At 50.9% G+C, this 23,134-nt stretch overlaps 1 long non-coding RNA gene across 4 annotated transcripts; it reads right to left on the bottom strand.

The window, feature by feature from the left end:
* Nucleotides 1-11,677: 11,677 nt before the first annotated feature.
* LOC140690933 (uncharacterized) lies at nucleotides 11,678-22,326 on the bottom strand. Of its 4 annotated transcripts, none has more exons than XR_012066318.1 (4): nucleotides 22,251-22,326; nucleotides 19,682-19,831; nucleotides 19,048-19,220; nucleotides 11,678-12,416 (listed from the first exon to the last, which is right to left on the bottom strand). It is a non-coding gene; the product is annotated as an uncharacterized lncRNA (long non-coding RNA). The 4 variants fall into 4 exon arrangements; XR_012066319.1 differs by lacking the exon at nucleotides 11,678-12,416 and adding an exon at nucleotides 14,352-14,583; XR_012066320.1 differs by lacking the exon at nucleotides 11,678-12,416 and adding an exon at nucleotides 17,927-18,887.
* Between the last annotated feature and the right edge of the window lie 808 nt (nucleotides 22,327-23,134).

Genomic DNA, 23,134 nt, shown 5'->3' with positions numbered 1-23,134 from the left:
TAAGACAATGGTGCCATACTTACGTCAAAGGAAGAGTCCTGATCTTTCAGAGATGCACTCTGAAGTACTTATGAATAAAATAGTATGATGTCTAGGAGTTGCTTCAAAATCACACAAGGGTGGGGGAGGGGGACGGAGGTGCAGGTGGAGTCGGACAGGTCCCGAGTGCTCACACGGGCTCGCCTGGGCCACACAGACGCCCCCCATCGTAGGTCACGTGCTTTCCACCTCCATCCCACCCGCAGCCGCAGCTCCCCTTTGTCACGTCACCCAGCACCCCCACAGGTGCCGTGGATGGAGACGTGGACCCTTTGGGAGGGGGCCATCATTTCAGTATTCTGCCCACCACCAGTGTATCCAAAACGGGCAATACTAGTGTGCAAAACAAATCGCAGAGCAGTTTAAAATGTCTGCACTCCACGAGCTGCCTTTCCTCGCTGCTAGAATTCATCAGACCCACTCACTGTCTGCAGACCGTAGGTCTGAGAGCTGCTTCCACGGGCGAGGTGAGGAACCACAGCCGTCGTGGGGCAAACACTCTCTGTGAAGAGAGACAGGGACTCAGAAAGGTCCGTCCAGTGCCTCCCTTGCCCATTCCTGTTTTTATTTTTTATTATTTTCAAATTATTTTATTGCAGTACAGTCCGTTCACAGCGCTGCGTTAGTTTCTGTGTACGGCACAGTGATTCAGTTGTGCACATTTATACACATACTCTTTTTCACGTTCTTCTCCATTATAGGCCATTACAAGGTACCAAATGCGGTTCCCCGGGCCCCGCAGCACGGCTGTACTGTTTGTTTTATGTACAGCAGTTAGGGTCTGCAAAGCTCGAACTTCCAATTTATCCCTCCAGCCCCTCCTTGCTTCTTCCAGTATCTCACACTCCTGTTTTCAAACTCAAAGAATTTTAATTATGAAGGGGCGGCCTCCTAAACCAGACTCTTGGGCTCACAGCTGAGGGAGCTGTGTCCTCAGATGAGGTCATCTGTCCCGACTCCCGGGCCAGGGACAGCTGGGAGTTAACTTTCCCCGGGTCTCCATCGCCAATTCCGGACCATTTCTCCTCTGCTCGCGTGTGAAATTTCATACTCCTTTGATGTGTGATGTTCTCGCCCAGGCAGTAAGCATGCCTGGGGCGCGGCCAGGGGATGCTGGGCTGGAGCCTGTATCCGGGCAAGGATGGTCCAGGAATCAAGGGAAGGTCAGAGGCACCAGTCCTAGCGAGTGGACAGAGAGCGAGGGCTGGAGTGGACCCAGAAGGGCGGCAGCAGAGGACCCGCCAGCACCAAGGCCCCGGAGCTCCTTGAGCTTCTCGAGATGATGGGCTGGAGGGAGCAGAGCGCTTTAACTGGATGTTCGGGCCAAGCTGGTGAGTAGCGGGACGTGTGACGTCACCAAGTCCCATGCCCCTTGGTGTCTGGCCCACCCCACCTGCGGTCCTCCTCCTTCCCCTCGCATCCCTGCCATCAACCATCATCCCGTTCAGGCCCTCCCACTCGCTGATGGCTCGGAGAATGGACTTAGTCATCCTCTCTGCCCTGAATTGAATAATGCCCTCTCCATTCATGTCCAGCCAGAACCTTAGAATACGGTCTTATTTTGGAAACACGCTTCTGCAGATATAATTTGTTAAGAATGAGTTCACACTGCACTGGGACGGGACCTAAATCCACCGTGACAGGTGCTCTTGCAAGAAGAAAACAGAGACATAGAGACACAGAAAAGAACAGCATGTGGAGAGGGAGGCAGAGGTCAGAGAGATGTGTTTACAAGCAAGGGTTGCCGGCCACACCCGAAGCCACACCCCCTCCAGCATTTATCATTTGCAGACTTACGAATGATGGCCATTCTGCCCAGTGTGAAGTGACCCCTCACTGTAGTTTTGACGTGCGTCTCTCTAATATTTAGTGATACTGAGCATCAGTTCTGTGCCTGTTGGCCACACGATAGCAGGTTTTGTTCACTCATTTATCCCCAGGGTCCACAACCGTGCATGGCCCAGAGGAGATGCTCTGTAAGGCTCTGAACAAACGTCTATGCAATGCATTTCCTCTTAGCCCGACTTAGTCCCTTCCATCTTCTGCTTCCTCCCTCAGGGATCAACTCCTTTAGGCAGCCTTCCCTGACCCCGCCCAGCCCACGCCCTCACCTGGACTCCCTCTGTGATATTCCCGTGATACCTTGCTCATGTTCCTACCATCCGCACACCTCAGTCTTTTGTAATTATCTGTTTATACGTGTGAAGTAAGTAAACGGCCACCGACGAGCCCGGGGCACGGCGGCCCTCGGGAAGAGGCAGCTGTTAGAATGAGCACCGCCAAGCATCTCGCACTCCGCTCCCGGACGGGGAGCTCCCGGACACCAGTGCCCAGCAGAGAGCTCTGCACACAGAAGGGGCTGCTTTCTTGCACTAGGAGACTGGAGATGTTACGAGTGAGTCTCATGCACCTTGGAGTATTTCCTGCCCTCTTTAAGCCTGTACTTCATAAACAGAACAAAGTATCTGAATCAAGTTAGGCGCCGGGGAGTGTTCGGCGTTCACAGGTACTAGCGTCCGTTCCCCCCAGATCCGTTCAATACCACTGCACTGACAGCCTCGCGGGCACCCTTCCCCACGCGTAAGGCGTAAGCCTGGCGGGAGTCATCCATGCTCCTCGTGGCTCTGAAAACCCTTCAGGGTTATGAATGAGCACTTCAAGAGCGCATCGTCAATTCCGACGTGTCTATCAGGCTTTCAGGTGTCTCTGCGGGAACCTCTTACTCCGGCCACCTGGGCTAAAAGCCTTCCCCACCTTCCCAAAGGGGCCCCTCCCCCAGCGTTTTCCAAGCCTGAAATTAAAAAAGAAACAGGAGGGAAAGCCACCTGCTTGAGCCTCTAAAAGGCCCTTCATTTTTCATGAGGCAGGTGTTTTCTTGCTCCAGTGTATAGGGTCCCACACTCACCGCTCATCTCAGGGCCCGTCCGTCCCAGGTACGCTGGTCTCGCCACGTTGCCCCGAACACAGCCCGATCCCTCAGCCACAGCCTTCTTCGTGCCGCAGAAAAACACGGAAGCAGGTTAGCTGAGGACGTCAAGGAGGAGGGAAATGCGTGTGGAAGCAACTAGTGAGTGAGCGGGAGGAAGGGGTGAGCACGCAGGGGCTTTCCAGGGACCCCGGCGTCCCACGTACTGCAGGACGGCTGCTCGTCGCTTGCACGGGTGCAGGTGACTTGCAGGAGGGGGACTCGGTCCAGAATTCGGGGCGGAGCACTGAAAGGCCGTTTGTGCCTCCCCCGGATCCCGGGCTCTGCGCTGAGTCCCGGGCCTCAGCCGCCAGCCTTTCCCCTTCCATGTCTCACTCTCCAAACCGGACTACCTCACTTCCCTGTGGACTTGCTTATTTTCTGCCGCCCTACTAAACTACAATCCCTGTGATAAAAAGGACCTTTTTTTTTTCTGTCTTGTTGACAGCGGCACCCTCCGCGCCGAGCACAGTGCCTGCCACGTGTGCTTGGGAAACGGTGTCTGGCCCCATGCACACCGGCCCGCTGGCCAGAATGGGCGGCGGTGTCCTCGGATCACACCCGCCTCCTCATCTCCATCCCCAGCCCAGGCCCGGAGCCCCGCCGCCCGCCTCATCCTCAGCAGTGACCTCCCACGGTCTCGCCCTCTCCATCTGTTTGAAAACTGAAGGAGCCTTTCCCCTTTGAGGTCTCTCTGTCCCTGAGGTTTATCCTGACGAGGCCGGGATGGTTCGGGTCTGAGGTGGTAGAAGAGGCAACAGAGCAAGTGTTTCAAGTGTTGGGACCACGCTCCCCGTTTAAGAAAAAAAATTTTTAAAGGCATTTATACCCCATCAGGGCGTCCAACATCAGCCACTTGGATGGGATTTATTTGATCATCTTAAACATATTTATTTAACAACTGGACATTTTATATACTATATATTATATATTTTATGTTATACATCTATTAACATGTATATATGTATATATATATATATATATATATAGTTTTTAATGCCACGTATACTATTTTGCCTGCACATATTTATGTATTTCTAACAGATGAGAATTTTCTTTTCTTTTTCTGATGAGAATTCTCTTTGAAATATCCCACGCAACCATTGTCATAGTCAGCCAAGTTATCAGTAACTCATTAATATAATATAATATCCAGACCGTGTTCAATCTCCTCAGTGGTCGCTGAGGTTCGTTTTTGCTGTTGTCCTTAAATCCTCTTGGTTTTTCCCAACAGTTGCAAATTGTATGGTTGCATCATTAAAATGATACATTAAAAAAAATATAAAAGAAAGTACAGAGAATAAGACACAAAACTCTTTTCCGCTCTCACCGCGCCCCACGCTGAATTACTCTCATCCCCTGTGCCACAAAGTAACCAAGATTAAAATTTCTCCCTGTGTGTTTCCACTGCTTCAAGTCTGAATCACCAGGCAGGTCAATGACCGTACACTTCCTTTTTTTGTGCAAATGCAGTCGTGCTTTACTTCCTTGCCTGTTCCGTGCTTTCTCCCATGAAGCATACATCTTGGAGACTTTTCTGCTCGGGTACGTGTGGCCCCGGCTGCCCTTTTAAATGCCTTTTTAGTGACTCTTCCACAATATGCAATACATTTGTTAACCACGTGTGGACATCTGATTTCTTTTTTCTTTATTTTTTTGCGATTACCAAAAATAATGCAATGAACAACTTTGTCCTTACATCTTTATGCCCCTGTGCAAGCATTTCCGGAGAACATTGTTCCGGGAATTTCTGCCAAGTGGAATGTGGTTCTGAATTAAAATTTCCAGTGTGATGACCAAAGGTGTGGACCACACAGCAGTGCGACAGTCCTTCAGATGGACTCCGGATCAGCCCTGCTAACCGCCTCACTGTGTTAGCGCCTTTGATGAGATAATGCTTACGATAATTTTGAAACCTCCAGTGCTGGCCTGAATTAACCTTTAATTTAAAATTTCTAATAAGTATCATAATATGAGATGTGACTATACTTTTCAGATTTAATAAAGGACTCATTTATCGAGAACATTCGTCTTCCCATTAATGATTATTTTTACAGCAGTGAAAGGTGGAGAAGCGTCCTTTGCTGAGCTAATGTGGCCTGTTGACTAGAAAAGTCCGAGACAGATCTAGCGAGCGGGTCTGGAGACCTAATTAACCACCTTGAGGCTGGTGAGATAACGAATTAGGTGTGATCCCTTGTTACCTTTGAAAACTATCATTGGAACAAGGGAAATATACATTTGGAAGAGCTAAACAACAACATGATCTCAAGAAATGAGCACGTGACCACGCGAAGCTACGGAGTCCTGCCTCTGGAGCGCTTCCTGAAGGCAGCTGTATTTTGAGGATGGACAGAATCCGGTCCAAGGACAGCAGTGTGGGTGGTAGAGCATCTTAAGCCTCCTTTGGTTTTCTGAGGCGCTCTTCTTTCTCTGACCTCCCAAACAATGGATTTTCTAACAGATTACTCATTTTTGTGCTGCACGCATAAGTTTCACGCTCTGAATCCCCGGAGATGGCTTCTGTTTCTAGATAACTAGCATTTTTTGAGCTGCCTTCTCTCTTTCCACGCTCTGCTCTCCTCTTCCCTCTTTCTTAATGCCTTAACTCATTGTCCAAAATTATTTTGCATCTTGCTTCCTAAAACCAGCCTTGTACCGAAGGCGTTCAGCTGGAGATGGGGATGTGAGACAGACAAATGGGATTCAGACATAAAAGGAGAAGCGTGTTTGGTGAAGCCAGCAGGGCTAACGCAACTGGGAAGTACCCGGGGACCGTACGTGGGCGGTGGCCTCCTGTTTCTCACCTTTAGGAAGACTGTCTAATAACCTGAGAGTCACACAGAAGCCAGGCAGGCAGCCTCTCCATCCTGGGCAGCCGGGGGAAGGGGAGGGGGAAGCCCGCTGGGCACGGACAGAGAACACTTTCCGAATGATCTCTTCCGGCTGTGCGCGTACCTGGGAGGGGACGAGGGAAGTGGGTCAGGATGAAGGCACCGCAGCCTCCCGCTGATTCATTGTGACAAAAACAGCTCTAGCGAGCGGTTTCATTGTGTGCGCCCGCCTGCTCATTCAGAGCCTCCGAGGAAGCCCAGGAAAGGGGACATTGGCCAGTCCACACGATAAATCAAAATGTGAGCTGACATGGGGAGCATGCTCGGGGGCTTCCAGATGGGACCGGGCAGGGGTTTTGTCATGCAGTTTTGTTTTGGTTTTGCCCTGTTTTGAGACGGCATGAGGTGTTGGTTCCCAAGAAGGGGACCACGCCAGCATTGAGATTTCGGGTACATTAGGTCAAAGATCTCAGGGACCCGTGACGGAGACCAAATGAGGAAAAAAAAAACTGATCAAAGATTCTTATTTCAGCAGGACAGTCACCTTCCCACGGGACGGTCTTGATCAAGAAAGTCATCAGAAAGTCATCAGAAAGGAAGGAAGGAAGACGCCTTAAGGGGAACGTTGCTAAATACAGTGCCCTGAGTGGTTGTGTCCCTCTCACCCCCGATGAGGTGGGGTTACGAGGCGGGGCCTCTGGAAGGGGTCAGGTCATGGGGGCTCCACCCCCATGACCTGGATTAGCGCCCTGTGAGAAGAACCAGCTCGGTTTTTTTCTGCCGAGTGGGGACACAGCGAGACGATGGCTTTCACCAAGAACCTGCCATTACTGGCCCCCTGGTCTCGGGCTCCCAGCCTCCCCCGGAACCGTGAGAAATAACTGCTTGCTGTCTAGCCTGCCCAGCCCGTGGTAATTCGCCACAGCAGCCCAAACCCATGAAGGCGCTCAGGAAGTGAGTTGCTTCTCTCAAAAACAAATGCCCGTGTTGATCAAAGCTTGCCCACCACCAGGACGGGTTCCTGGGACCGAGGGGGAAAGGTTGAGGGCAGAGCGATTACAACCGCAGAGGGCCCAGATGTGGCAGAGGCTGCCAGGAACTGGTGCTTCCCAGATTCCCTATTCCTTTGTAGAAAGAGACCCTCCTGGGTTTGAGGCGAGTGCTTAATGAGAGCCTGCACACCCAGAAGGCAGGCAGGTGGCGTGGGCTTGGATTGGGCGGCACACGCAGCTCGGGGGACATCCGGTAACGAGGAGTGGCTCTCCTGCGCAGCCTTGATGCCTCTGCCCATGTCCTGCGGCGGAATGCCCTCGGGTTCTCGTGCAATGACTAGACAGATGAGGGCAAGGCTCTGGGGACTGGAAGAGCCACAAGACGGAAGGAACCTGCGTCCCTGGGTGAACTCGTGGGGCAGAGGCACCTGCCCACCCTGGGCCCCACCCCTGCGCTTCTGCAAATAGCAGAAACAAACTTAGACGTGCACCAGTCACTGTACTTCCGCCCCTCAGAGCAGCTTTGCCTGTCTCCTCACCAAACTACAGGAGGAAAGAGCAGCCCCAGACAATCCCGCTCACTCCCCGGAGGGTCGTCAGTGGGTACTCGGCCGCTGGGCGCATAGGAGCTGGGGCCTCCCGCCACGTCTCGCTTTACTTCTGAAGCCGCGGGATGTGTTCGCGACACACACGCGGCTGACGTGACTTAAGACCTCGTTTTCTGCAAAAATCAGTTTGCATGGTTGGGTCTTCCTCTTCCTAGAACTACACCAAACTTACACCAAAAATAATTTTTGTAATTTTTTAAGTGCGAAAAATAAGAGTTTCTCAAAGAGTGATCTGGGGACCCCTGGACGTCCCCAAGTCCATCGGTGGGGGGGGGAAGCTATTCTGTTTCCTTCTGTTGATGCTCTTGTTCAAAATAGCATGTGACCGTCGCCCCCTGTGACTTCTCCAAACCTCCCAGCAAACGGTAGAAGACAGAGGAAAAGGGGAAACACGCGACACTTAAAGCTAAGCTGGACCACAACTCATCATCGTAACGCTTCACCCCCTCCCCCGAAAACAGACCCTGTACTCATCTGCTTGGAGACCAGTGAAAAAAAGGACGATTAGGCACAAGGAAACCTTAATACACTGGAAGAGTGTTGACGCCGGCCATGTTTTGTGACCACAACACGAGAGAAATTACAAAGGTTTAAATAAGAAACTCAATTTTCTAACAAGAAAAATTTACCTCATAAAAATCGTCTCTTGAGGAATAGAGGAAATGGTGTTTCCATTTCAGACATAAGAATAATGATGACAAAAACATAAAATATTAACATGTATTGACTATGTCCAAAGCTGGACTTCTGGGAAGTTCATCATTTTCAATTAGTTCAATCTTTTTTTTTTTATAAAAAAGAAAGAATGCTTAAGAGAAAAAAGAAAAAGAGTGAAAAAGAGACATGCATTTAAATCAAGAACCTAATAAAGATAGCAAATAATATATCGGAATGGTTTATATACACATACACCTTCAAGGAACATGATACTGTAAAATGAGGAATAAATGCAAATATGAAAAATAATTAAAGAAAAAGGTGAAAGAAATTGAAGTGAAAGTAACAGATGATAAAAGAAACCAAAACATTGTATAAATATACTTAACAGATACACGACACTCACACACCACCACGCATGTACTTGTAATTTTGTTCCAGGAATAATGTATCCTGCATAAATAATGTGTAAGGCCAGGAAGACACATAAGTTGTACATCCAGGAATAATGCATAAAGCCGGGGGGAAAACCAAAACATTTTTCTGAGGCTCATACAAAAAAGGACCTGAACAGATTTACATGTTCTTCAGGAAGGATAAAGTAAAACTCTCATATTATCCAAATTCATGAAGAACAAGAACACATTTTAATATAAAATTTCCATGAGATTATCATCAGATTCCTCTCTCACCGGCCCCCCTGCCAAGGCTGTCGGGAGGCTCTGGGGGGGAGTGGACGGCGTGTCTGCACCGGAGGGACGTCATCCTGGTGAGACCCAGTTGTCCGATTTCTCGCCGTGCTCTCCCCCAAGTCGGTGATTCCCAGGGCTCTGCCTCGGCGAGTCTGGAGTGAGGCTTGCCCTATGTTTTCACCCAGTTCCCAGGCGATGCCGATGCTGCCCGCCCCAGGACCACACTCTGAGAGCCAAGGGTCTAAGTCAGCGCATGGTCCCAGCTGCAGGAAAGCTACACATCACTGGGAACTTATGCCAATGAACTTTCCCCAGTGGGAGGCAAAAAGCAAGAGCAACAGCAAAGTAATCTTTTTTTAATTTTTGAGGGAGGTAATTAGGTTTATTTATTTGTTTATTAATTTATTTTGAACGGAGGTCCTGGGGCGTGCACCCAAGACCTCACGCATGCTAAGCACGTGCTCCACCACTGAGCTACACCCTCCCCCCTTAACAACGAAGTCACTTTTAATGTTGCCCCAACGAGGGGAGTACAGAAAAAGTTTGCCATCAGCTTCGAGGGTCCCACTGTGAGGGCTCACTGGCCCTTCTGCTGGTGAGACAGGCTGGATAGGCGTTCAGAGACGTTTACCACAGGAAAGCATTTCAGTCGCCTCCTGCCCCTGGAAATTGTTCAAAACAAAAGCATAAGAGAAGGCCCAGCATTTCCCATTCGGACTTGTCTTTAATGCTCCCTTTGAAATATCTGGCTCTTAAAGATGCACCTCTGGTGGCCCTGCTTTTCCGGCATCCTAGGCACGCTATTAGTCGGCATATTGGGTGTCACGGCGCCGGTCAGAGAGGAGATCTCCGCGGGGACATTTGCAGCCCCAGACAGGAACGCACACTCAGGCCCGAGCATTGTTTGCCCGGCCTGAACTTGGATCGGGTGTCTGGCGTCCGGCTTCCTGCCCTTGGGAAGACGGCGTCAAGGTCAGAGTCCCCGGCTGGGCCTTTTGCTGGGCTGCGGTCTGAGCCGATGACATGGGCAGAGGCCTCCCACCCCTTTCCTGGGGGGCTGGCTTGCCTCTCCCGAGGATGCTTGTGCCCCGAGGAGCATCTCTCCCCAGATGTGGACAACAACCCAGCCTCCCACCCCGAGCTCCAGGCTTGTCCGGCTGCTCGAACGTGGGCTGCCCTCCGCAGAGGCCCCTGAATGTAGACCAGGCGGAGGGGGAGGGGGCGGGGGGAACACCTACAGATGCACGGGCCGCACAGGGCTTCTGGACGGAGCCTGGCATCACCAAGAGGGGAAAATGCCACCCCAGCCCAGGTAGGGCCGGTACCCCCCGCTGACTACCTTCCTGAGTGTGTCCCAGAGCCTGCGGTGTCACGCTGTTGCTGCGTGCCCTCTGGCGGGGGGGTGCTGACCGTCGTCCAGACCTCTCTTCCTAAGACCTGCTTCCCTCTGCAGGAGCCCGAGGAGCTCCCTCTCTTCTCTGGTCTGGCTCAGCCTGGGGATGGCATCCCACGTAGGCTTGGCCAGCGGGGTGGTCTCCCCTGGGACTCTTGGGCAAGTGGCACAAGGAGCCGGGGACAGCTGGAGACGGCTGTTAGCCGTGGCCGTGCAGAGCGTGGGGACAAGACTGTATCTGGTTCCCAAGGCTGGACTCACCCTCCTACTGACTTGCCTTCTCCCTCGACTCCCGTTTTGTCGACGTCAGTTTCTGTTGCTTGCTGTCAGGAAACCTGTGCGCTGCAACCCCAGCGGCTGAGGAAGTGGGTTCGGGGAGGAAACTCCAGGAGACGCGAGGACGGTGAAATTCACATCCTGGGAGTTGCTCGTGGAGGGGGTTTTAAAAGTCATGACAAGTAACTGAAAGTCACTGTCCCCGGTTTCCTGGACGCAGGGTGGTCGGATGTCCACCAGCCTTTGCCTGGTGGCTGGCGTGCCAGGCATTGACCAGGGTGACCCTGGACAAGTGCCGGGGGTGGAGGGGTGGGTGTCAGGCAGCCAAGTTCCAGCAAACAGCTGTTGAAGCTTTTGAAGCCTGCGTTTCGTTCCAAGCCCAGGGGCAGTTGCTTCTGCCTGCTTGCCCCCAAACGCCTGAGCCAGCATGCGGGGCGGGTGGAGGGGGGGTGGGGGGGGTGAGAGCCCGGCTCTGTCTGCTGCACTTCTTCTGGGGTCCAGGATGCATTCCCTTCAAAGACGACGCCACTGGAGTAATGGCTGTGCGTCGCCAGTTCCGGAGTAATTCACCGTCAAGTGTTACATGCCTTCAACCAGCAAGGTTGCTCCCTGTGCTCAGAGAAAAGGGAGGCTGGAGGGGTGGACAGCAGGTGCCATCCCCTCTTTGGCCCATCCCCAACAGACTGCAGACACCCCATGTGGGTCCAGGCTGGCAGGGCCCAGTGCGATCTGTCCAGAAGATGCAGTCACGTGATTAACTAGACAGTCATTCAGGCCACACATGGCGGTCCAGGCCCTGCCCTCAAAGAGCCTAAACCCTGAAGCTCCAGGACCCCGTTGACTGCTGTGTTTGAGATGATGGGACAGACTCCACGCTCAGGTCCCAGAGGACCTGTGGCACCAGGAGCCAGAGAGATGGGGTCCAGGGTGGCGGGCCTCCAAGCACGTCCTCTTTGCCCTGGTACGTCCTGGTTCTGTCCCCCACACCTTGGTCTCAAACTTCTGGCCTCCTGAACAGCAAGAGAACAAACTTGAACACGTCAGGCTAAGTGAAGGAGGCCAGACACAAGGGCCACATGGTGTATGACCCGTGTGCGTGGACCGTCGGGGCGTGGCTGCCCCAGAGGGACAGGACGGAGGTGTGGTCGCCAGGGGCTGGGGGAGGAGGGTGGGTGGCTGCCTACTGGAGCTGGGCCTTCCTTGGTGGGGACGGAGGTGTTTTAGAGCCTGGCAGTGGTGATGGCTGTAGAGCACTGTGAGGGTCCCGAACGCCCCTGACGTGTACACTTCGAAGGCTTCATCTTGTTCTGTGAATTCCACCTTAATAACGATTTAAAGAAAAACCAACCTACAGGTGAGGCGGCAAGGGAGGCAGGCAGGGCCGAATCAGGGCGCCCAGGAGTCCCAGGAGGTGGGCCAACTCCGCCAACAGGTGAGACGGGGAGAAGGGCTCCCAGGCCAGCGGCACAGGCGTTGTTCCGGAACGCCCGGGTGGCGCTCTGCGCTGCAGAGCGGGGGGCCCGGCCTCCGCGCTCACACCCTGGGGCTCTCCGGGGCCGGCGCGGATGGCGGCAGACGCCTCTGGCAGGAGACGCACCAGGAGAAAGGCCGGCGCTCTGCTGGGAGCAGCGTCTTCACCTCCAGGGCGAAAGCCTGGGGACGATCAGGCTGCAAAACGGGAGCAGCCCCCCTGCCGCTGGCTGCCGGGCGATATTTAGGACAAGACCTGGCGGATCCGCTTACGGCCCGAACTTCTCGCTCCATCTCTCTTGACTTCTCGGAAGAGCGCCCAGTCCTCGCCACTCACCGTCCCCTCCTGTGCACTGCTGTCTCGTCCAAAAAGTCTGCTACTGACTGAGCCGATTCAGACCCACGCTGGGTGTTACTGGGGGGCCGGTCACTGCTCTGTTACACGTGTCCTTTCTTTCTCCTTCTTTACTTGAATCCTCATTTTCCCCTCCTGTAAAATGGGAATAACATGGTATTTCTGCGGGAACGGAAGGAGAGCGTGTTTATCGGACACTTTATGAGCTTTAATACACCTGCGGTTGTAAGCCTTGTCTTTTTTCTCCCACGCCGAGCCACCGATAGGTAGTCAGTGAACACTGGAATGAATTAAATCCTTATATGGCAAGGAGAAGGCATGTCTGTCAGGCCTTCTGTGGAAAATGGATGGCACGCAGAGGATGTGACGAGTGGGATGTTTGTGCCCCTCAAGGCACGCATGTTAAAGCCTCAGTCCCCAGTGTGGTGGCATTTGGGGGCAGGCCCTTTGGGAGGGGATCCAGCTGAGGTGAGGGCATGAGGGTGGGGCCCTCACGATGGGGTTAGTGCCCTTATGAGGGGAGGAAACAGACAGGTCTCTGCACACACCGAGGAGAGGCTGTGTAAGGATGCAGCAAGGAGGCGGCTGTCTGCAAACCAGGAAGAGGTCCTCACCAGCAACCGAATCTGCCAGCACCTTGATCTTGGATGTCCAGCCTCCAGCACTGTGAGAAACAGGTGTCTGTTGTTGGAGCCACCAATCTATGACATTTCATTACAGCAGCTCGAGCTGACAGAGCATTTTCCTGGGCAGAGTTTACAGGACAGACTCTTGATTGAGGTGTGGGTGCACTCAGAGGGGCCGAAAGTGGATGGTGGGACCAGGAGAAAACCGCCAAGTGGGGTGTCACGACGCCTCTGGTCGGGTGGGGCAGGGGAGGGGGAACAAGGGAGCCTGTGATGGATGGAGACTTGGAAGAGGAGCCTCAGCTGGACAGGAATGGGGCTATGGGGAGTGGACTCTCCCCACTGGCAGGACCTGGAGGGCTGGAGCCCCAGGGCGGAGGAAGCGCCCTGAACCCTGGGCACACTCCTCTCCCTCCCTCCGATCTCCCCCTCGGGCCTCCCATTGGCCCCAAATGACCAAAACAAGAGGTCAAGGAGCCTTGGAAGACACAGAGAGTAGGGGTCAGCCTCTCAGGGAGCAGAAAGGGAGGAAAGTGGATTCAAAGAGGCAAAGGGATGAGCAGAAGAGAGTGAGGGTCCCTGGAGGGACTTGGATCCTATCGAACACCTCAAATAGAGTCAGCGATGGGTCTAAGTATTGTCTGTGGTTCTGTCCATTCTTATATCTATAGCACTGAGCATAAGCCAAGGCATCCAGCTGGTGCTAAATAATTGCCTGTCATTTCAAGAAACTCAACTGCACTTGTCATTACATCTGTGCCCCCACGTCACCCACGCCAGACGTCCCTTTGAGTAAATGTCCATCAACAGATGACTGGATAAAGATGTGATACACACACACAAGGGAATACTACTCAGCCATAAAGAAGAACGAAATCATGCCATTCGCAGCAACATGGATGGACCTGGAGATTGTCACACTGAATGGAGTAAGTCAGACAAAGACAAAAACCGTGTGATACCACTTATGTGTGGAATCTTTAAAAAATGACAGAAATGAACTTATTTATGATACAGAAACAGACTCACAGACACAGAAAACAAACTGATGGTTACCAGCAGGGAAAGAGTAGGGGTGGAAGGATAAATTATGAATTCAGGATTTGCAGACACACACTACTACATATAAAATAGACAAACAACAAGGACCTACTGCAGAGCACGGGGAACTATATTCAAAACCCTGTAATAGCCTATAATGGAAAAGAATAGGAAAAGGAATATATGTGTGTGTGTGTGTGTAACTGAATCACTGTGCTGTACGCAAGAAACTAACGCAGCATTGTAAACCGACTCTACTTCAATATAAATAAATAAATAAGTACATACATAAATACATAAACAAAAAAAACTATCTCTGAAATATTAAGCCACAAGGCAAAAAAAAAAAAAAAAAGAAAAACTAGCTCTCAGAGCTGTGAGCATCTTGCTGGCTGGCACCTTGGCCGAAGATGGTTTGGAAGGACAAGTCTATGCAGTTTTTCAGGTCCCGGTGACCAGTCTTTCCAGTGTCTGCTGAGCGGAGCTGCAGGCGTGACATAATTAGCAGGCGGAGGTGCTTAGGAAAACATTCCTGCTGCCAATTTTGTTTTTTCAAGACGGGAGGGAGACGAACGCCTCAGTGCGGACCCCTTGGCGTCCTGACGTGGCTCTCAGTCTGCTCGGAGCCCATCACCCTTTTAAAATGACCCAAGAAATTATGTAAGCAGGCTGGAGGGGGACATGCTTCAAACTGCATTTTTAACAGCATGAGAGTATCCATTTTTGGGTGTCAAGGGGCAGGGAAGTAATTTGGTTTATTTATTTTTTTTTTAATGGAGGGAATGGGGATTGAACCCAGGACCTCCTGCATGCTAAGCGCGGGCTCTGCCACTGAGCTGTACCTTGCCCCACCCCCGAAAGTATCCATTTTTAATAACAGTGAGATTTCTAAAGTTTAAGAAAAAAAAATAGCGTGTTCGTGTCTTTGCAGTCCTAAGTCATTAACTATTTCCCAGGAATATTGTCTTCAGCAGAAATCCCCACACCCCTATTTTTACGTTTGGATACCCTCTCAATCTTGTGGCTTTTGCTTCTCTGCTCCTAAGCCAAGCGGGAGGATGTCCACTCGCAAGCAAATGTGAAGGCATAAATCTCCCAACAACAGGTGAAAGCAAGGCCACATAGTCATTCTCTGATACAGCCCTGAGTTTAATGAGCTTTCTACTTCCTGGAGTCTTGATCTAAATAAGAAACACACTGAAAGCTATAAAAGCAACAGTCCTTTCTTTGGAATCTCAATTAAAACCAACACAAATCAAGAACGCTTAGCGTCCCCATCCAGGACCATCTTTCAGGAAGGGGAAAAAAGAAAACAGCAACAAAAAAGACTTGGTGACTAAAATTAGAAACGCCCCCTCTGTCTGCAATTCCTCTGCCATTTTACGTAAAAATAAATAAATCTTACAAACCAGGATGTCCTGAGCTAGGACTCCGGTACCTCCACCATCTCAAAATCAATTTTCAAATGTTTTCAGGTCGGGCAAAATGCCAGAACGTGTTTTGACATGATTCTTCCCCCCTTAATTTATAACCTCTGTGTATCTGCAAGGAAATTCAACCCTTATGTTGCTGATTCCTTTACACTTAACTCATCAAGCACTGCCCTCTAAGAGGCATTTGATGTTCAGGGACTAGAGGCCCTTTTTTATGAAGCCTTTTAAACCTGTTCCCCCTTAGGAACAGGAAGCCAGAGTTTTTTTTTTTTTTTTTTCCAGAAGTAAACAAATTCAGCCCACAAAAAAATGTCCCTCGGCGGCCTGGTGACCAGACCCAGAGTCCTCAGTGGCCCCAGATCTGTCAGCACGCTTGACAGCATCACTCCTTCGCAGCCTCGTTCAAGGACAAAACCTTTGGTTAAAAGCCAGCACCCCACAAAAGATAGGGCCAGCCGAAGGCGGACAGGAAGGAGGGAACCCTTCCGCCTAGAGACGACTTGGGTTGCAATTTAGGACGTGGAAAGAAGACGGGGGAGTCCACGGCAGGAGGCGGGAGGGGGCTGTTTCTTTAAGAATGTGGCTGGTGCCCTGTCTCCCGGGTGCGGTCAAGATGGCCACAGGGTCGCTGCCCTCCTCCCACTGAGAGGCGGAGACTCCGCTCCCGGTCCTGGGACCTGGGAGGTCCCTGCCGCTTCCCCGTCAGGTGGAACACGGTGCGCAGGGTGCCCGGGCAGCCTCTGCGCCCCGTCTCAGAACGCACGCTCTGTCTAACCCACCCATCTACATTGCCTGCCTGCCTGACTGCCTACATACCTACCTACCTACCTAAAAATCTTCTATCTGCATAATACCTGTTTACTGCCAAAAACTGGAATTGAGAAGCTTTGAAGGAGAAGGTAAAGATTATCCACAAACCGTGCCAGGCATGGATAACCACTGCGGACATCTCACGCCTTTCCAGCTATGGACGCGCACTTTACGGGAAGTGAACTGTCCCTGCGCAGAACGTACCCCATAACTTGCTTTGCCAACGGACAACAGGGTTAATATGCAAAATGTTCAACAGCCGATGTGGCGTCGACATGGACCAATCGGAAGGCACGCCAGACGCGCACACCCGGAGGGCTGTCCCGGCCGGCCCCTCCCGGCTGATGGCAGCAGGCTGAGTGACACGGCTGGCCATCCCCATGTTAATAACACGGCTCTACGTAATTCCTTTAACGACTGCATAACATCCTAAGGACCTGCGTAACCGAACAGTCAGCCGGCCAGTGCACATGTAGGTTGTTCTCAACTTTCAACACATTTAGTGGAAGTCGAATTGTTGGGTCAGAGGGGGTATATATTATATAGTAAAGATGTTGGGGACCCACTGCATTTGTGCTTTAGCGAGGACGTCTAGTTACCTCCCCACCGGTGTGATATGGGGAACCCACTGCTCCCCACCCAAGCCAAATCTAGGTATTAACAGCCTCCGGGAGGGGAAAAAAAGTATCGATCTATCAGGCAAAAAAAATCATGTTTTAACACAAGTACCCTTTGATTACCATGAGTGAGGTTACATCCTTTCCACACATTTATGGCTGGTTAGTATTTCTTCTGTGTGACTTGCCCGTGCACAGACCCAGCGGGAAACAACCGTTTTTGCCTTTTAATTTTGCTTATGGAGATTGTGCGTTTTTAAAATGTTTATTAACTTATTTTTTTGCCATGCAGAATTTTTTAATTTTTATGTAGTCAAATCACGATTTTTTAACGCCTTTATTATGGAATGATTCCTGTACAGTAAACTACACGTATTTCAGACGCACACTTTGATGAATTCTGATAGATGTGCACACCCATGAAACCACCCCTACACTCAAGGCAGCGAACATTTCTATCACTCCCCCCAAGAGGTGCACTTGTCAGGTTCCCCATTTACCCCCTTCCCACTCACTTTACCCCCTCATAACCGTGATTTTAAAAAATAGCTTTGTCTTTGACGTCATGCTAAGAAGACTCTCTCTTGGTAAGTTTATGACAAGAATTCACCGACCTTTTCTTTCTGCTGAATGAAGACTTTAGAGAACGTTTTTCCCTGAGTGGTAGTATTACTTTTACATGTAAATCTTTTAACAGTCCAAATGCATTTTGATAAAAGGCGTGAGACAGACACTGTAATAGAAAAGGTTCCCCCAATCTAAACCAAGCCGCAACACCAGCGGTGCAATAATCTGTCCTGTCCTATTTATTTGAGATACAGCTCCAAGTTCATCGTCAGTTCTTCCTGGACATTAGATTTTGTCCCATTAATTTGTCTGTTGTAACATTTATCCCTGTGCTGTTTCGGTTACTGTAGATTCATCGTGCACTTTGCTATCTGATAGATTATGCCTTTCCCCACCCCTCTTACAGGGTTTTTCTCCCCTTGGGTATTTGCTCAAGTACGACGGATTTAATACCATTTTGTAGAGTTCCCCCAAAATACAGATTTAAAAGCTAGAATTGCATTGCATTTAGGAATTAATTTGGGGGACACTGACATATTACCAGGTACATGGTTTAATTTTTTCCAATTATTTATGCTCTTTAGTAACGTAGCAACGTTTTCTTCCAAAGGGCTTGCACATTCTGAACTTTATTTCTAAGCAGTTTACCTATGGTTTTTGAAGGTATTGCAAAGGTGGTTTTTTATTTTCTCTACATTTTTAACTGGTTATTGCTAAGCCATAAGGAAGCTATAGATTTTTGTAGATTTGTTTTGTCCAGGTGCCCTGATCAGTTCTAGTTGGTTCTCATCAATTGCTTTTTCTGGCTAATTCTCCTTTCCATTGCATCAGCTGCAAATAATGACATCTGCTGATACTTTTACCCTCTCTCGCTTCTTTTTGTCTTTCTGCGTCGTGTAGCACGGCCAGGTTAATGCTGAATCAGACTTAACAGCCTTGCTCTGTTCCATCTTTAATAAAAACGCTTCTAGTGTCCCACTATGATGTAGAAGGTTTGCTGTGGGCCTCTAACGTGTCCCACACCGTGACGTCCTTGTTAGACCACTCCTGGAGAATGGTATCCACCTGTGGGCACCTTCCTTAACAAGAATTTAGACCAAGGTAAGCATGCTCTGTGGACAGTCAGCAGAGGGTAACCAACTCAGGCAACAGTTCTCAGAATCAAAATAGGGGCAGTGGGCACGGAATACCCAGCCTCGAAGATGCAAGGTGTTTTCATATGGAAAATGAATCTGATGTGTTACAGGAGGACCAGGTGGTAAAAGCAGAGAGAACGGGAACTGATCATAAGGAAGCAGGGTTTAACTTGATACAAGACATGTCTGAAAATTGAGAGCTAGTCCAGGATAGGACAGCCAAGTGGTGGTACCCAAGATGGGTCCATGTATTAGTCAGGAGTAATAAACTTCAGATGGTAGCCATTCGGAGGTCGTGGTAGGGTCAGGAGAGTCAGCAGCACCTGCCTCACCTGGGAGCTTGTTACGAATGCAGAATTTCAGGTCCCGCCCAGGCCTATTGAATCAAGATCTGCTGTTGAGTGAGAGCTCCAGGTGATTTGTATGCACATGAAGGTTTGAGATGCGCTTGACTAGTTGGTTGTATGAGATATATTTTCCTACAAGTCGTGTAAGACCAAATTGCTGACACCCAGCAAACATAGGCTGTTAATTACCTGGAATAAGAAGAAGCCTGGAGGTGGAGTAGCTCAGTGAAGCCGTCACAAAAGCGGCTCGCTCTTGTTTTGCACCTGCCATCCTGGGAGTGTTGGCTTTACTAGCGAGTTTACTGCCTCGTGGTCACAAGATGGTTGCAACAGCTCCACATACGACTTTCACACTCCACATTCTGTGCGGGGAGACAACATCGACATCTGGCTTTTTATCATGAAGGAAAATCTTCCCTTGAGTCTTCCCTGAACCCCCATCTGCACAGTCCTATTCTCCTGTCTCACAGGAGAACATACCTTACATCTCACTGACTGGCCTGAGTGACAGGCACACCCGTAATCCAGTGGGATTGTTTTACCTAATTTAATAATTTTGGGTCATCCCCTGAGAATTGTGGGGACATCCTGCCTTGGCAAGTATAAACCCTTTAGAAGGGGAGAGGTGGGTTGAAAATAAAAACAATACATCTAACTTTGCTTGCTATCTCTTCCTCTCTCCATTTTTTTCTCTCTAATACCCTCAGTTTACCCAGTGTGACTTGGTACTTTGAACATGGCTGCATAACGAGTTTTATTGGTTAGTAAAAAAAATGGTTGCCTTCGGGACACCCAGCAAAGAATGGCAAATTTTATAACTGACCTTTCTCAATCCTTCACATTGTTTCTTTTTAGTCTGTGTAGACCTGTGTCACCATTACAGCAAATTAGAATCACAACTTCCTCATAATCTCTCTCATGTTCCCTTTGCTCTATGCCATGCGTGGATTTTATTTTCTGAATCCTTGAAGTCCTGTTAAGGAATTAAAAAAACAATATTCCAACCAGCCTAAACTATTTCTGAATTCAGAGCAAATGGAAGCCTCCTGCCCTGAGCCTGCAACCCGGTGAAATCTGCATGATGCTGACTCGGCTTCGGGAACGTGGCTTCAGATGAGCCGCGGGGGCGAAAGCAGCTTGCAGATGAAGACTTCTACTCAAAGCCAACAAAACGCAAGTGTTTTATGAGAGGGGCGGCCCCGGAAGGTACACAGGTGCTACTCTGCCCTGGGGTGAGCGAGGCAGGAGGGCGGCCCCAACCCCAGCGCTTGTCACTGCTGATCAAAGCCGGCACCTCCACCTCGCCACCGCCGTCTCCCACCTTTTAAAGCGGACGCTGATTTATCGTCTGTCCGGGTTGATGACTTTGTAGTTCTGCCTAAAATACTAAAACATTGTTAGGATAAGTCTTTAAGGGTGTTTTCCTTTTTTTTTTTTTTTTAGTGCAAATAGTCCAGAAAATGGGACAAAGTGCTCCCTTTGAGGACATCTGTTGCGAGAGACCCCCCGAGAGCATCCGCTCCCATCCTCACAGCAACCCGCGAAGCCCCTGACTGCAAAAGCTCCTTTGGGTGGGATGGGGGTGGGTGTGTTCCAAGCGGGGATGTTGTGAATCCCTTCCTGTAGACTGAAACCCCCCCGGATGCGAGCCTGGTACCAAAAAAAAAAAAAAAAATGTCATGATAACAAAGCGAAACTCAGTGACTTTGGAAAAGTCTGACTGGGCCGCGGCCATTGTGAAGATCTAACAGCGTCATCCTCGCAGGGGTGGGACTGTTGAAGTCCCCAATGATGGCCGCTCACCTCCGCCACTGAAACTGATTCTTTGCAGATTTCAAAAGCGTCTCCGTCCCTCCTCCCTCCAGCTTGGCCTTCACACTCTTAATAAAACATTAAAAAATACCCCACACTATGTCGCCGGAGCGTGTTCAGACAGCTTCCCTGAAGGCTGGCCCTCTCCGTCCATCTCCATATTACAGCCATCTCTGTGCATTTGCGTACAGAGGTGTCTGCGCATGAGGTCTGGTTCCCTGGGAAGGAGGCTGTGATGTGATTGTGTTCAAAGAGAAAGACAGAGAATATTTTCCACCGCAGTAGAGGCACTGGGCCTGCCTTTTAAACTTGACAGATCAGCGGGTATCCTGTGGAACCTGAACACGGTATTGGAAAAAGTGTTTCTCTAAGGAAAAAAAAAAAAAAACCTCATTCTCTTTAAAGATCATTACTCATTAGCATGCTGGGTTGAACTTTCTGGGGGAGGGGCAAAAACATAATAGTAGCTCGCATCTATTAAGCCTCGCTCAGTGCCCACAGCCTGCAAAGAGCTTTCCACGTATGGTTTCACTTCAGCTCCCGTCCCCTAGGCGGTGGTGAGGAACAGACAGATTAATCCGTACAGCGCTATTAGAACAGTCGGGCACCTAGGGAGTGACAGCCCAGTGAGGGGCGCCACTATCACCCCCGTTCGGCAGATGAAGAGATGGAGGGTGGAATAAATGTGCGGCAGCCTGCCCAAGACAAAGCAACGCCCAGGGGCCTGGGCCAGACCGGCCCCCGAGCAGCGTGGGGACGAGATGGTGCTCAGCCCTGTGCGCGGCATGCCAGCTCCCCGTCCTTCACGTGTAGGGTGCCAGTCTGCGCTCCCATCTGCTCTTCTTTCCCGTATTTCTCGCTCTCCTTTCTAAGAGAAGAATGTGGGATTTGGGATAAAATCTGTTGCCTCGAGAATATGTCTCAATTTTTTTTGTTTTCTGTTTTCAGCCTTGAAGCAGCCTCTCTGTAGGTGAGAGAATTAATGGACGCCCACCTGTGGGGCCCGGGCCCACTTTGCCTGGGTGGCCCAAGGGCTAAGTTAAGGAGACAGAGGTGTGCCCCGGGGAGAGAGAGGGGTCTCTGGCTCCCACCCCCCTGACTCCCCCTTGTCTCGGTCTGGGTCACAGATTTTGGCTCTGGATGAGCCCAGCGACGTGATCTCCTTCAGTCCTTTCACAATAAAACCGAGGCGCCTGAGTGGCTGAGTGAGCACTCAGTCAAGGTGCCCTCTGCGCCTCCTCGGAGGCCCCCACCCAACGGACCGACCAGTTCTCCAGCCGTGACCACTTCCAGACACCCACCTGTGCGCCCGCCCCCCATGGCCCCCGTCAGAGCCTGCAGACTGACCTTGACCACCGGGAGGAATCAGTGACCCCCAAACACAATCTGCCTACACTCCACCAACCCCCTCGGCTCCGCCTCCATCCTCATCTATTTCCTCCTGTCTCGGCGGCCGTCACCCGGGTCCCCCAGCCCGTGTGGTCCTCCCTGACCGTCCAGTCCCTCTCACTCCCTCTCGACATGAAGTCAACCCGCTGCCCCAACCATGGGGGGCCTCTCAGTCACCCCTGCTTTCTCACCCCCGCGGCTCTGTCCTCAGCTCACTCTCCAGGCTGTTGCAGAAGGACGGTGTGTCACACGCTCCCCGCTCCTGCTCGCCCACGCTGGCAAGCGGAGCTTTGTACTTTGCCAACATGCTCTTGTGCCTCTTTTGCTTGGAGCAAAGGCATGGAGTCCTGCTGTGAGGATGAGATGATTTCATCCACGCCGAGTCCTCAGAACCGCCGAGACAGGGAGGGGGACCTGGCGGGCAGACCGACAGGCTCGGAGCCGCATGGCCAGGGTTCACATTCTGGGCTAAGGACCCCTGTGGCCTTCGGCAAGTGGCTTGACTTCTCTGTGCTCTAATGTCCTCATCTATCATCCAAGGGTTGACACTAGTACCACCCAAACCAGTTAGACAATTGAATGAACATGTGGCAAGTGCTTCACATGCTAACTGGTTTAAAACGCTTAGCTCTCATTCACTCACTCACTCATTCACTCACTCATTCATTCAGCGCTTACTTATTGAGTGAGTGGGCCAGAAGCTGTCATCAGACTGCCGGGCTCCTAGCCCACCTCTAATTACCTGCTGTGTGACGCTGGGAGTTTATGTAACCTCTCTGTGCCTCAGGGTCTTATAAAGTGGGGCTGACAGGGGCACCTACCTGAATGGATTGTTGTGATAATTAAATCTGTCCAGCACTCAGCACCCAGGAAGTGCTCTGAAGGGCTCCCCACAAATATGACTGTTATTGTTTTAATTGTTGTCAATGTCATTGCGACTCCAAGGCGGCCTGCTGGACGCCGGGCACGGTCGGGGGTCTTCGTGGAGTTTCCTGTCCCCTGTCTGTAACTCCTGACCCAGCCATCACTACGTCCCTGCAACCTCACCACGCCGCAAAATTACACGTGTTGAATC

Source organism: Vicugna pacos, chromosome 32 (assembly GCF_048564905.1).
Source record: "Vicugna pacos chromosome 32, VicPac4, whole genome shotgun sequence".
In the NCBI taxonomy this organism is placed as follows: domain Eukaryota; kingdom Metazoa; phylum Chordata; class Mammalia; order Artiodactyla; family Camelidae; genus Vicugna; species Vicugna pacos.
This window is presented reverse-complemented; position numbering and strand designations above follow the sequence as displayed.